General features: G+C 39.4%; 1 long non-coding RNA gene across 1 annotated transcript; it reads left to right on the top strand.

The window, feature by feature from the left end:
• Positions 1-3343: 3343 nt before the first annotated feature.
• Positions 3344-7119, top strand: LOC144455616 (uncharacterized). The gene is made up of 2 exons (XR_013484337.1): positions 3344-3480; positions 6370-7119. It is a non-coding gene; the product is annotated as an uncharacterized LOC144455616 (long non-coding RNA).
• The last annotated feature ends 6973 nt before the right edge of the window (positions 7120-14092 follow it).

Genomic DNA, 14092 nt, shown 5'->3' with positions numbered 1-14092 from the left:
TTTAATACAGTTCTTTGATATGCATATAATTTTACCATTTATTAAAGACAAAAGCAAATTTACATACTAATGAGATGGATGTTTGTTTATTTTTACATAAAGAATTAAATCTTGGCTGAATATTTGATACTGCTGGACATAGTGTATCTTCAACATTTTTCATGGTTGAACAATATTTTGATTTTATAATCGTCAGTGCTGAGAAAGCCACTTTGAATAAATATGTGGTACAAAATGGCAGAAGTATGTTTAGGACCATTTCATAAATTGTTGAAAAGTCTATCCTAATCCCAAGACAAAATTCATTTAAAAATTTTTTGGGAAACTCAGGTTTTAAAACTGTGTCTCTTACTAACTCAGCAAATTCTTCTTGAATGTGTGAGAGATGATCTCTCAGAAGTGAAGCCTCCTCAAAGGTCAATCATTCTTATTAATAATTCTTGATTGCTGCTTTCAAAATCCTCCCCCTCTCAGACCCTGTGGTTAAGAGTCCTTGCAAAAACTTCTGCCTTTTCTTGTCTCTGGGCAAACTTGTGTAACTACCTTACTTCTAGATTTCCCTGAAAAGATTGTGCCCCCTGAAAGATCTGCCAATGGGATAAGGGGAAGAGGGTTAGGGAGGAGGAACTCCCATGAGGGTACGAGTAAGCCTTGGTTTCTATAGTGAATTTGTACTCTTGTGGCCCACAATGGCGACTAAGGGGGTACCCTTTCTCATGAGAAAGCAATAAACACTTTTCTACTTTCAAGGTATCTAAGTCTTTGGGTTTTTTTTTCTTTATTTTTGAGTAAGTGGTCTCTGTCCCACACAGTTGGGGGCTTGTCAGGTATTTCCTTTCTTATCTGAGAAGGGCCTCTCAGGCAGTCCTTGGACAGGGGAGTTTCCTTTCACTTTTGAGGAATGGACCCGAAGAAAGACAGATACCTGAAAACAGAAACCTCAGAAAGGGAACACCAAACACCACCTGCTGAAGAATTTGAAGAATTTGAATCGGTCCATAAGTTTGTGCACACAGGCCCAGGAAAGAGAAGATCGGTGAGCCCCTGTAAAGAGGGCAAGAACTAGTGAGTCTCTGGGTAACCAGGGAGGAGTTGAAACAAAGCTGAGCTTAGGGAGGCAAGAAGGTAAGATCGGTGAGCTTTCTACAGAATGCAAGAACTAGTGAGCCCTCAGCAAGATCTAGCCAGCTCCCTTTCTGTAAGGGGACAAGATCGGTGAGTTCTCGAAAGAGGACAAGAGCTAGTGAGCTCCACCTCATGGCAAAGTACAGTGAGTCTTAATGGGAAAGAACTGGTGAGCCATGGGGAAGTCCAAAAGCAAGTGGTCAGCAACATAGTTCCTTTCCTGATGTCCTGGAGGATAGCTAATTGGACTTGGTCAAAGTATCAAGGGAAAGATAAATATGAATTGAGGATTTGAAGATTTTACAATTTGTAGGATGTTTGTTTTTGTGTTTGTGTTTGTGGTGTGACCAGGTGTTCCTATGTAAAGGTATGTGCAGAGGGATAAGTAGGTAGAAGGAAGGCAGGAAGGTTTATGAGAGTAAAAGATTTGGCACCTAATCTTTTCTGACTCCCATGAAAGAGAAAAGTTTTTGTGTGCCAGAACACAACCAAAAGGTAATTTAATTCATTCTGGTAATATTTTAAATGAAATGTGATGGTACACTGTTTGGCACTAAGGTAAATTGGGAAAATGTATGGATCTGAAATTTGTTATGATTGGAAGGTGCTTAACATAATGCCTAGCAGAGGGCAGACACTAAAAATGTGAACTATTATAATTAGTTCCTTAATTAGATGTGACCAGTATATAATGCAAATGGGAAGAAATGCCCAATTTTCTGTGTAAAGAAAGTTGGAAATACAGTCAACAGAAGTGGAGCTACCTGACTGGTAATGTGTCTAGTTCAAGTTTTAAACCTGTAGTATTGTTTCACATTGGTAAACTTTTGTATTGTTATGTCAAGTAGCCTTTGCTATTTGGAGAACCAGATTGTCTCCACCTTTGCCTGTAATTAAAGAAGGGGTTATAGCTGTAACATTTTGTCAAGACCTTCGCCCCTTACTCCAAAAGAATTTGGGTCTCATTAGTTTGAATGAAGAGGGTTAGGATCTGGGCCCCAGAAATAAAAACCCTGGAGTGTCCCACATGGAAATCTCTGGCATTCACTTGAGGCTATAATCCCATCAACTGGCCTTTCCTTTTGGGTACACTCAATCTCCCCTCCATTGTCTTACCTCCCTATGGCCCCTGGCCTTTTCCCCTCCCATCCAGAATTCCTGGCTAGCATAGATAGGGGTAGGAGTGCCCCCAGGAGACTGGACCTGGTGAAAGAGTTCAGAAAGAAAGATTTTTATTGGGTCTGTTTAACCTTTTATGAGAAGGTGGAACTTGATGAAACATTTGCTTGGGTTCCAGGGGTTTAACTGGAGTTGGTAAATATTCAAACCTTTGTGGGGAGCAGTTCAAGCTGATGAGCATGATTGCAGGAAAGGTAAAAAAAATGTCACCCTTAGTAGTTACAATTTACTTATTACCAGCAGAAATTTAACATTTTTCTGACTAGTATAGAAGCAGATTTCTATGCTACCTTTTGAAATGGCATCATTGTCTTTTTAATCCTAATTGAGTTTGTTCATTGATGGTTGTTTAATTCTGATGTATTGAAAAAATGGCACACTTGTTCACATTTTGGGATAATAGCACACTTGTTCGCATTTTAGGAACAGAAAGGAAAAGCCACAATTCTGATGTCAGCCTTGAATTTTGGGATATCAAGCAAGAGCTGAAAAAAAATTACCATTTTAATTAGAAAATGAAATATGTAAGGTTTACAGGAATTTGGATTTCTTAATGATCAGATTTTGCTATTTCAGAAAATGAAAAGTTATCAAGTATTTATTAAATACATCTCCCTTTTTCCAACACACCCACCCTTCCTCCTCCAATGACTGTCATGATATGATGTAATCTGGTTTCCAATTGTATTGGTTATGTTGCTGGAAGGGCAATTTCTTTCATAATCTAGAGTGTTAAATTAATTTGAAGTACTGAACTCCATGTGCTGAACTCCATTTTTTTTTCTGACCTTCACCTTGTATGCCCTTCTTCAGGGAAGTAGGAGTTCCTGCCTTAGAAGTTTCTGCCTTAGAAAACCAGCCAAGAAAGATACCCGCCCCAATCTTATTCCATGATCCTTATATAGTCCCAAAGGCAAGATTAACCAATAGCTTGTTTGGCTTTTGTAACTTCCTGCTTGTGCAACCCCTGACCTTTCCTCTGTGGCCTCTGCCTTTATAAACTCAAGCTCTGCCCCTGATTGGGGCTGCTTGATTTGGGTATGTACGGTTTGCAGCTGTGCACTAATAAATCCACATTTCAAATTATGTCAGGGTCTCGCTTGCTGATTTCTCTGTACAACATTTGGAGGCCCCAGGGAGATTGCAGTGTACTGTGTCCCTGTGGAGACCCACCTGGTGAGGACTGCGGCCTCCGGAAGGGGGAATTTCTCTGTTCTGACTTTTAGGGGATCCGGCCTGTGAAGATGTTCCAGGGCCCTGAAATTCAGATCTGTGTGAATAGAGGGTTTTTGAAAGTAAGAAGGTTTTGAAACCTTTGAAAAATAATATAATAATTTCTCTCTCTCTCTGCATTCTAATTCTGGCCAAATTTGAGTGTTGAGACAAAGAGAAAGAAGGGAAAAGCAATTTTTTATATATAAGCTAAATGTTGTTAGGTTCCTTTTTTATAAGGCTAATAACCAGGTTTGTTGGGGGATGGGCAGTATGAGCCAGTCTCTTAAGGCAGGGACTAGAGCTATCAGACCAGTAAAAGTAGCATAGATAAAAAGAAGCCAGTCTATAGGGGTAGGAGTGGCCCCAGGAGACTGTTGGACCTGGTGAAGGGGTCTAGAAAGAAGAAAGATTTTTTATTGGGTCAATTGTATTAGTTATGTTACTGGAAGGATGATTTCTTTTATAATCTAGAATGTTAAATTAATTGTGTCCAGAGAAAAGAGAAAAAAGAATGAATTTGGCTGTTGGCATTTTATATGATCCTGTTTTGTAATATTTCCTTTTAAGTATTGTAATTTAAGAAAGCATAAAGTTTCCAAATTCTGTCTATATTGAAAGGGAATTTTTAGTTGAAATTGTTTTGTTATAATTCATAAAATTTGTGAGATTGTTAACTAAGTTATTTGGGGTTATTGTTTTAATGTCAAAACCTAAGATTGTTAATTGATTACTTGTGTGTGAAAGGGAGGGGCACATGGCAATTCCCCTTATTATGTAAACTTGCAAGGATCCCTGGAAACTATTGGGGGGGGAAGGTCATCTGCCCTGAGAGAGAAAAAAAAAGGTGCAGTGTCCATATGTTTGTTTGAGTTGTGGCATGGGAAGGGAATTTTCTCAATTGAATGGGTTGTAAATTCAATAGAGCAGGAGGGTGTTAAAGTGTCAGTTGAAATTATAGACCAAGATATCTGTGTTTCTTTTACCATTAACATGACATAGCATAGTCTATGTCCATAAGATACCAAGATAAGAGAAGTCCCATTGTTCAGGAGAGTGTTTGGTCCAACACAGCCTGGGCTTACTGATGACAAATGGAAAGAATGCTGGCCAGTTCCATCTGGTCCTGGAAAGGGATGTTTTTAGTTTACTTGAAAAAATTTTATTTTGAGTTTTTGGCCCTTATTGGGGTTCAATTGATCTTAAATGATTATACTCACCTCAAGATGTTCCCATTGTTTAAAGGAATTATGAGAGCGGTAGTATTTTTCTGTGACCAGTCTCTTACTATTACCAATGTGAGATTAAATTCTTATTATCTAGGATTTGTAATTTTATGGGAAAGAAATTTACCATTGTTTTGAGTTTTGATTACCTAGATAATTGTCTGAGTTGTCATGAAGCCAATAGTAGAATGGCATGTGCTTCAGGCTGAGAACTGATAAAGGTTAGGGAAGAGTTTTGAGGATGACCTTGAACACAGCCTAGGTAGTTCCTTCCTGACTCTATTTCCCAATTGTTCTATTTCCTTTCTGAAAAGGAAAATTCCCACCTGATTAATCCTAAGCCCTGCTTTTAGTATCCAATGACTGCATTATTGGCTATCAGATATGACTCATGCCTGGAATCAAACAGAGCTAAGGAAGTTCTTTCCTTCTGATATGATATATGACCTTGTCCCACTGGAACGTCTCTGAGTTATCATAATACAATGCAAGTATGAATAGCTTACAATTTTCACTTACAAAGGTGTAATGTGATGTCTAATTAAATAGGATAGCAAATTTTGAGAAAAGCAACAGGATTAGATTGATTCCTCTAAGAATTATATTCAGATGTATATGATTGGCTTCCAAAATGTATCTGTCATGGAAATACAAGCTTTAAGCATGTTTAGGTAAGAAGATCACACATTTGGGTTTTTACACTAAGCCAGAGAAGCAGAGCTTCCTTTTTGAACTGCTCTAAATTAAACCTATTGCACATGAGCAAGGAACTTAATGTTCCTTAACATTGGTAATACTGATTGTATTGATTTGTATGGTTCATGTGTAAGGTTTTCTTTGTTTTCCGAATTACATGTAAATCTCTCTTCTCAAAACTAGTCTATTGTGAGCTCTCTGATTAGTTTAATCTGTACCTGACTTAATGTAATTATGCAATTTTTCAAATTACGAAAAAACTTTGTTGTATTGTTTGGACCTAGTCCTGTGTGACTGGGAAAACTGAACCATCTCTATGTGCCTTTAACTAAAGACTTATGAGGGATTCAGTTTCCTTAATAATACTCTGGAATTTGTTATTTAAGAACATTTACACCAATTTAGTAAGATTTTATGAACAAGAGTGGAAATGCATGCAAGCTATTTAGGGCTCATTTTAGAGACGTTCCTTAGGCAATATGAGATTATGGAACTTCTTAGGTTACTATACACCTGGGACTAGTGTTCCTGTGTGTGTTCCCATATGAGTTAGGGTTCTTTACAATTAGGTCAGGGATTTGTGAATGTTAATTTGTTATTTGGATAATATCATACTTGTTTAAAATTTTGTTACAATTAATAACATTAAAAGGAGAATGGCTTGTGGTTTATTTCATAAATGTCATCAGAGAAACGTGGCATGACTGAAAGCTTAAGATCTTATATGTACTGTGTTAAAATGGATTATTTAATATATCTATGTACGTACTGGAGCCTGTGGATTAATGTAAAGTATGAGACACTGAGTTCTGATGTGAATTTCTTGAACATGACAATTGGCCATGATTTCAATTTTGAGTTTGTAAAAATGATCAAGGTTATAAGGATTAAAAAATAGTAATTGAAAATTGTGCTACGATCACTTTTGTAGGAGAATGGACAGAAAGCTGGTTCCTACAAGAAGATAAGAAGAAGAAGATGCTGAGATGCTGTGCTGGAGATGGCTGGAACAAATACCAAGGACCAGAGGACTTCATCGATGATGTTCCCTGCCAGATAGCTGTATAAGAAAAGACTTTTTAAATCTTAAAGGGACAATTGCATTATTACTGTTTTCTTTTGGGTCTCTGTATCTGTGTTATGAAGGGGCTGCCCCTTTGATTTTCAATGCCTATATTTGCTTGAAGGGGTGACAGAAAGGAAAAGAAGGCTGAGAAGAATTTGAATTCAAATTTAATGTGAAAGGTGCCAAGTGTTAAAGCTCTATCAGCCTCTGGCATGTACCTCCTTTGCACCCTACAATGGTGCAGCCCCCACCACACCAAGGGTTTGACATGGTACACAAAAGAAGTGAGGAATGAAGTACTGAACTCCATGTGCTGAACTCCATTTTGTTTTCTGACCTTCACCTTGTATGCCCTTCTTCAGGGAAGTAGGAGTTTCTTCCTCAGAAAACCAGCCAAGAAAGATACCTGCCCCAATCTTATTCCATGATCCTTATATGGTCCCAAAGGCAGGATTAACCAATCGCTTGTTTGACTTCTGTAACTTCCCACTTACGCAACCCCTGACCATTTCCTCTGTGGCCTCTGCCTTTATAAACTCAAGCTCTGCCCCTGATTAGGGCTGCTTGATTTGGGTATGTACCCCTTGCAGCCTAGTAAATCCATATTTCAAATTATGCCTGGGTCTTGCTCGTTGATTTCTCTGTACAATAAATTGTGCTTCACAGAAAAGAGAAAAAGGAATGAATCGGGGCTGTTGGGGCATTCTATATGGTCCTGTTTTGTAACATTTCCTTTTAAGTATTGTAATTTAAGAAATGAGAACTTCCAAGTTTTCTCTATGTTTAAAGGGAAGTTTTAGCTGGGATTATCTGGAACTAAGTTATTTGAAGTTACTGTTTTGATGTTAAAACCTAGAATTATTAATTGTTTACTGTGTGAAAAGGAGTAAGTGCCCATTCAAAACAGTCCTCCTTGGGATATGGGGGTCAGCAGGCAAAGGCACCAAGATTAGCTCCTCCCTGGAAGGACCTAATTGATCTGAGGGAAGCCACAGTTGGCCCTGCCCCTCTCTGCTGAGAACTAAAGCAGTTACTCAAAGACCAAGAGAACTTTCACTACCTACTTCTAGCACCACCAGGGAGTTCCCATTGAAAGAGATTCCTTTAGCTCAAGGAGGAATTGAGCATGTGAATGCTCCCCATAATAGCTCAGGATAAGGAATTTTAAGAAGGATATGAAGAAGTTAATTGAGGACCCCTCAGGGCTCACTGATCAGGTCAATTTGTATATTTGGGGAGAAAATGGTGGTGATATTAGATATCTTACTCACTAGGGAAGAAGAAGATCAGATTCGGGGGTGGCGATGAAGGCCTGGGATGCTGGCCACTCGCTAGCACAAGGGGAACCAAGGAGAGAAGAGAAGTTCCCCCTTGTAGACCCAAATTGGGACCATAACAACCTGGCCCATAGAAAGAACATGAGGAAATTATAGGGAATTAGAAATGCTGTCCCTAAAAGCCAGAACGTGAATAAGATATGGGGATCAAACAGGAAAAAAGAGGAAACTCCTTCTGCCTTTTTAGACAGGCTGAAGGAGAACATGAGGAAGTTTTCAGGGTTAGGACTTGAGGATTCAACTGCACAAAGTTTGTTGAGAGTATATCTTGCAACCAACTCCTGGCCAGATATTAACAAAAAGTTGCAAAAGTTGGAGAATTGGCAGAACAGAACAGAGTTGCTGGAAATGGCCCAAAAAAGTGTATGTGGCCAGGGTAGAGGAAAGTAAGAAGGAACAGACAAAGCAGAGTACATCTGCCCTGAGGAAAGAACTTGCAGTTCCTAAACAATGAACTTGGCTTGCTGAGAAGTTGCAAGTTTCTAATGATTGGCTTTTACACCAGGACAAGCTTAAATTTGAGATGCGAGTCCTGGTAAATTTTTCTTGATTATTACAATTCCGTGGGACTAAAATTAACTATATCTGGCTTTAACCTGTAATTAGTGAAATTTTGTGTTTAAGGTAAAAGGCTCTTGGGAGTATAATTAATTTTGTTTTGAGTTTGAATTTTGGTATACTTGTCTGCATTAAAATCAGCATGTGAGAGAGATGCCACAAGCACCCAGAGGGAATGTGATCCTGTAGGTGGAGGTCTGCATCTGGGAAAAAGCTGTGAGGACAATCTTAGCCTCAATCTAGGATGGGATCCTCCTGGCTCAGTTTCCCCATTGTGTTCCTTTGAGAAGGAATGTTTCCCACCTGACTATTCCTGAGTCTGGCTATGATATGGAATTGATACTGCATGATTGGAGAACTGTGACTCTTACCTGAATTCAGACACAGCTAAGGCACATGTCCGTGTCTTTCCCTTTTATAGTAGATTTCTCTGATTAGAGCAAGTGGTCAGTAAATGAAGTAGGTGAGTTGATCTGAATTTGTAGTCATCTCATGGCCTAAGTAAGAGTAAAATCATTGTTTGATTTATCATATGTAAAAGATTCAATTTCTGAAGTATAATTAGAGAAGATGCATATGTTAAGATGCGGAATATGTAATAGTTAGAGTTATCAAAAGTGCCAAGTGTTAAAGGTACCATAAGAGTGATAATTTCAGTATGTGATAATAAGGAAATGCAACTGATGTTACCTGAAGTTTATTGTTTGTGTTACAAAAGTTATTACTGTTTCTAAATTGTATTGTATTTCTAAAACTCTTAGATTGTAAAATTTGAGGGAAATTGTTGTTATCCTCCTCCCGGTGTGTCTCCCCTGTATGCAAGACTCCTTGTCCCCCTTGGTTAAGATAGAAGGGAAAGGAGAAATCAAGGTGAAGAATCAGGGTTGAGTGCCAGTCCGAGACCACCTTGATGGTTATTAAGATTTAGTAAGGCGTGATGAGGCTTCAAATTGTATGAAATGAGAGGGGGGAATTGTGAGAGATGATCTCTCAGAAATGAAGCCTCCTCAAAGGTCAATAGTTCTTATTAATAATTCTTGATTGTTGCTTTCAAAATCCTCTCCTGCTCAGACCCTGTGGTTAAGAGCCCTTGCAAAAACTTTCTCTGGGAAAACTTGTGTAAGTACCTTTCTTCTAGATTTCCCTGAAAAGAGTGTGCCCCCTGAAGCCCTGTCAATGGGATAAAGGGAAGAGTGTTAGGGAGGAGAAACTCCTGTTAGGGTATAAATAAGCCTTGGTTTCCATAGCGAATTCGTATTCTCCTGGCCCACAATGGCGACTAAGGGGGTACCCTTTTTCATGAGAAAGCAATAAACTCCTTTCTACTTTCAAGGTATCTAAGCTTTTTTTTTTTAATTTTTGAGTAAGTGGTCTCTGTTCCACACAACTGTGTAATGGCAGATGACTCACTTTTTAAAATTTCAAGTGAGTATGGTTTATGAACCCAATGTAATTTTTTAGAATCAAAATTTGAAGGGAAGTATTTCTAAACCTGTGTGTCCAAGCACTTCAGATGATCAATTATAACTCTTACAATTAAATCTTTGGGAATGTTGTTTTCAATTATAAAATCAGCTCTAGCTATAAACATTTCTAAAGAACCATTTTCTATCCTATTCTTCCATATCACTTTTTTAGTGAAACCTTCAATTTTATCTTCTAACATAAATATGTTACAATTTTTTTCCCTTGAAGTAACATGTTTGAATCATTGAGTTTTTTGAAAATTTCTTACAAAACAGTTTTGAAAGCCATGTGTGGGGTGTTTGTGACCCCCTTGTAATAATCAGTGAGAGACTGTTCTTAAGAAAGGCAAAAAGGAGTTTTATTGCTTTCTTGCGAGAAAGGACACTCTCTGTGTCACTCAAGGTGGCATCAGTGAGAAAGTGTAAGGGTGTAAAGCTCCAAACAAGTTTATATAGACCATAAAGCAGAATCCCCCACCCACTCACTGGCTCTTCTTCCCCTTGACTGGGCTTTGAAGCTCACATTCTAAGGGGAAGAACTCCCCAGCAAGGAGGAAAGAAAGGACAAAAAGGGCAAGAAACAAGGAAGGGTTTGCTTAACAACTAGGGAGGGGGTCTAAGGAAGGATAGAATCTGGGTGAACAGTATCTGACTCTGTCACCTGATCTACTTGTAACAGTGCTTTCTCAGCCAGGCAGCTTCTGAGAAATATAAGGAGGGGTCAGCTCCTATCCTACACTGAGGGGCTTCACTATTTCAGCATTGCATTCAGCCATAAGTCAATATAAAAAAAATTACCAAATGAAATTTCTGCTCAGTCAAAAATATAACAGCTTCATCTTTCAGTTTCAATAATCTGTTTAAATTTAGCAGTCTTGAGCCACCTCAACTCTGCATGGAACAATAAGCTTCAGAGTCCAAGTCTTTCCAAAGGTTTGAAAAGAAAGGATTGTTTAGGGCTGGGCTTTTAATATAGTTAATGGTTTTGACAGTATCTCTGATGAGGAGGGATCTAGACCCCAAAAAGGAAAAACCCTGAACTTTCCCCCATGGCCAAATCTCTGGCTTTGCCTGAGGCTATAATCCCATCAGCTGGCCTTTCATTGTGGCTGATCTCCCAATTCTCTGTTACCCTAAACCTAGCCTAGCCTAGCTCTCCATTGTCCCTATCTCCTCATGCCCCCCCATTTCCCATCCTTCATTGCAGCTAGGCTCCATTCTCCCTTGGCCACATGGCCCTGGCATTCTATTATCTCACAGTCCCTGATACTTGGCCACTCCTAGATCTCTCCCACAGTCCTTCTATATATAAGTTCCATCTTCTCTCCATTAAGGTACTGAGATTCTTAAAATCTAACCAATAGCTCACTAATGTTCAGGCTCCTTAAGAGTCTTCCCAATATGATGATATTCTAATAAAACTTGTCTTTGGCTGAAAGAAGGCTTGGGTCGAATTCTTTCAGGCAGGCCTCATTTGGCGTAATTTTGGGGTCCCAGAACCCCTAAGCCCCTAAACCTCAACATATCAAGAAACAATGTCTAACTTCAGTGATTTTTTTTGGCTCTGAGTGCCTTCAGATGGATCATGCAGTGAGTAAAATTGATATGTTCATTGCTACTAGCTTTAAGTTTTGCTACAAATCCAACATTCATGCCGATCATTGCTCCATCACTATCTATACAGACTCAAATGCAATTTTTCCACTGTCAACCTTCATTTGTGAAAAAATTCATCAAGACATAGATATAGATATATCTTCCCCTATTGTGTGCCCTTCCAAAGAGCAACAAAACAATAATTCCTCATGTATGCTTCCTCCATAAATATATCTTACATAAAGTAAGAACTATGCCATGTTAGAAGTATCAGTTGTTTTATCTGACTGAATTGCAAACTTTGGGCTGATGAGGATAGGATCTGAACCCTTAAGATGAAAAGACCATGTCTTTGAAGGCAAAACCAGTCCCTGAATTTCCCCATATATTTCAGTAACCCAAATCATTGGTGCCTTTGCAGAAGGCATCTGGCCCACCCCAACCCACCTTGATTACTTAATTATCTTACTTGATACTCCTTCATCCAATTTAGACCCCTTCTCTGCTACCTCTGGAGCATCCAAGCCACTTTACCCTTCCTTAATGCCATCCAAATCTTCTTCCCATAGTATTTTCTATCTAAAAATATCAATCTCATCCCCATTAAATTGCATAAATTCTTAGAATCCTGCCCACTCGTATTGATGACACAATAAACCTTGTCTCTGACTGAAAGGCTTGAGTGATCAAATTCTTTTGAGGGCAACCTGCCCTGTACCCTTATATTTTGGAGGTCCTAGCACCCTAAACCACAACATATTGGTGGCCCTTTATGGGGAATTGTCTGACCCCCTCAAGCCTCCTCTCTCTCAATCCATTTCTTTTGCTCTGCAGTTGGGGTCACTCTCCAAGAACCCAGGAAGGCTTGAAGAGGCCTTTTGGGCCTGATGCTCTCAGGTTCCATTTGGCTCAGATGGTTATGAAGCTTTCTCAAATGAAGGCAGGCCTTCCACCACATGGGTGATGCCCTATCTGGAAGAGATACCCAATTCTCTAGGATGCTAAGGAATTGGGAAAACTTCAGGTGCCGTTTTAGTTTCCTGAGACTTACTACACCCCAGGATCCTCCTTCATGGAGGCATTCCCTGTCCCCATGACTTTGCCTGCAGGATTCCCCCTCTCTTCCAGCCTCATGGCCACCAGATCCTTGAAGCTGGGGAGGACATCCTCTCAGCAGAACTTCCCTAAGATTTGCCCCTAGGTTAGAACTGGAAAAAATCTCAGTTTCCAAGACCTTGAAAATGAAAAGGAAAAACCAAATGAACAATCAATATGATCTAGAGGACCAAGAAAAATTGTAAACATTCAAAATCATTTTTTTTCCTTAAGTGAAAAGTTGGAACAACTAAAAACATCCTAGCAGGTTCTGGAGGTTTTGAGATTGATTGTCAAGGAGTTTTGAAACACCTCCTAACATTCCCAGTTACTCCCTTTCCCTCACACCCTTCCCTTGAGTCAAGAGGGTATCTCAGTGTGGGAAGTGCAAACAGCCCCAAGTTTTCTTGTTAACCCCTCTCATCCCAGATCAGACTAAGAAAAGAGAGTGCTGGAGAACAGCAGGGAATTTGAGTCCCCCTCCTTCACCTAGTCAAAGGAAGGAGGGGAGAGGGGAAGCAGTTATATTGGGGCTTCGCTGGCAATGTCCCTGGGCTCCACATAGCCCACCCAGAAAGCCTGGAAGTGTCACTCAGGTTCAGTGCATCCTGCTCACCATCCCACACCCAACTCCCACCTCCAGCAGCTGTGGGGAGAGAGGAAAGTGACATGGGTCAAGGTAGTATAAAGTAAGAAGCCAGCCAGCCTCCAAACTTGGGTAAGCCTGCTCTTTTAAAAGTTGTAGCTTTAGCATGTTAATGATGAAATGCCAGTTTTCTATGTAAAGTAATTTGGAAAGGCATTCAACAAAATTCAAGTCATCTGATTGGTAATGGGTTTGTTTTAAGTTTCAAACTAATAAACTTTTGTATCAGTCATGCCAAGTAACTTAAAATAATTTGGTTACAGCTAAAACAATTTGGCTATCACTTATGAAAATTGTAAGAATGTGGGTTATTGTTTTAATGCTAAAATCTATAAAACTGGTAATAGATTACTCTGTTTGTGAAAAGGAGGGAATGAGTAGAAACCTTATCCAGATTGGTTTTTACACAAGGCCTTTTCATCTTGATAGTACCTTACATTAATCTGGCATGAGCTTCAAGGACCTAGAATCACCCCTTTATCACAATGAGGCAGCAGAGTAGGAATTGTGTTAAGATGTTTAATAAATTTTTGTTGACTAGTTACTGCATTGAACTGACAAGATGGAGCAGAATGAGGAAATCAGGCTGGTGAGGAGACTCACAACCATGATAGCTGATGATTCAGTAGGCTGCAGACCAATGATGGAGTAAAGGGAGAGATATGGGTTGATATTCTAGATATCCCTGGTGAGAAATCTAACAGAACCTATGATCCAATATGGTGGTCAAAATGCCCCTCACATAAAGTTATTTCCCAAAGTAACAGCACCAAGATATGGGGTAGCAGTAGAAATAGCAACCAATGAGTGGGTCAGCATCACTGCTTAGGAAATCAGTATAATTCACAACCATTTGGAAAGTGCAGAGGCATTGTGCAGAGGAGAGATTG

This window comes from Phascolarctos cinereus, unplaced genomic scaffold, assembly GCF_003287225.1.
Source record: "Phascolarctos cinereus isolate Bilbo 61053 unplaced genomic scaffold, phaCin_HiC Scaffold_1;HRSCAF=81, whole genome shotgun sequence".
NCBI lineage: Eukaryota > Metazoa > Chordata > Mammalia > Diprotodontia > Phascolarctidae > Phascolarctos > Phascolarctos cinereus.
This window is presented reverse-complemented; position numbering and strand designations above follow the sequence as displayed.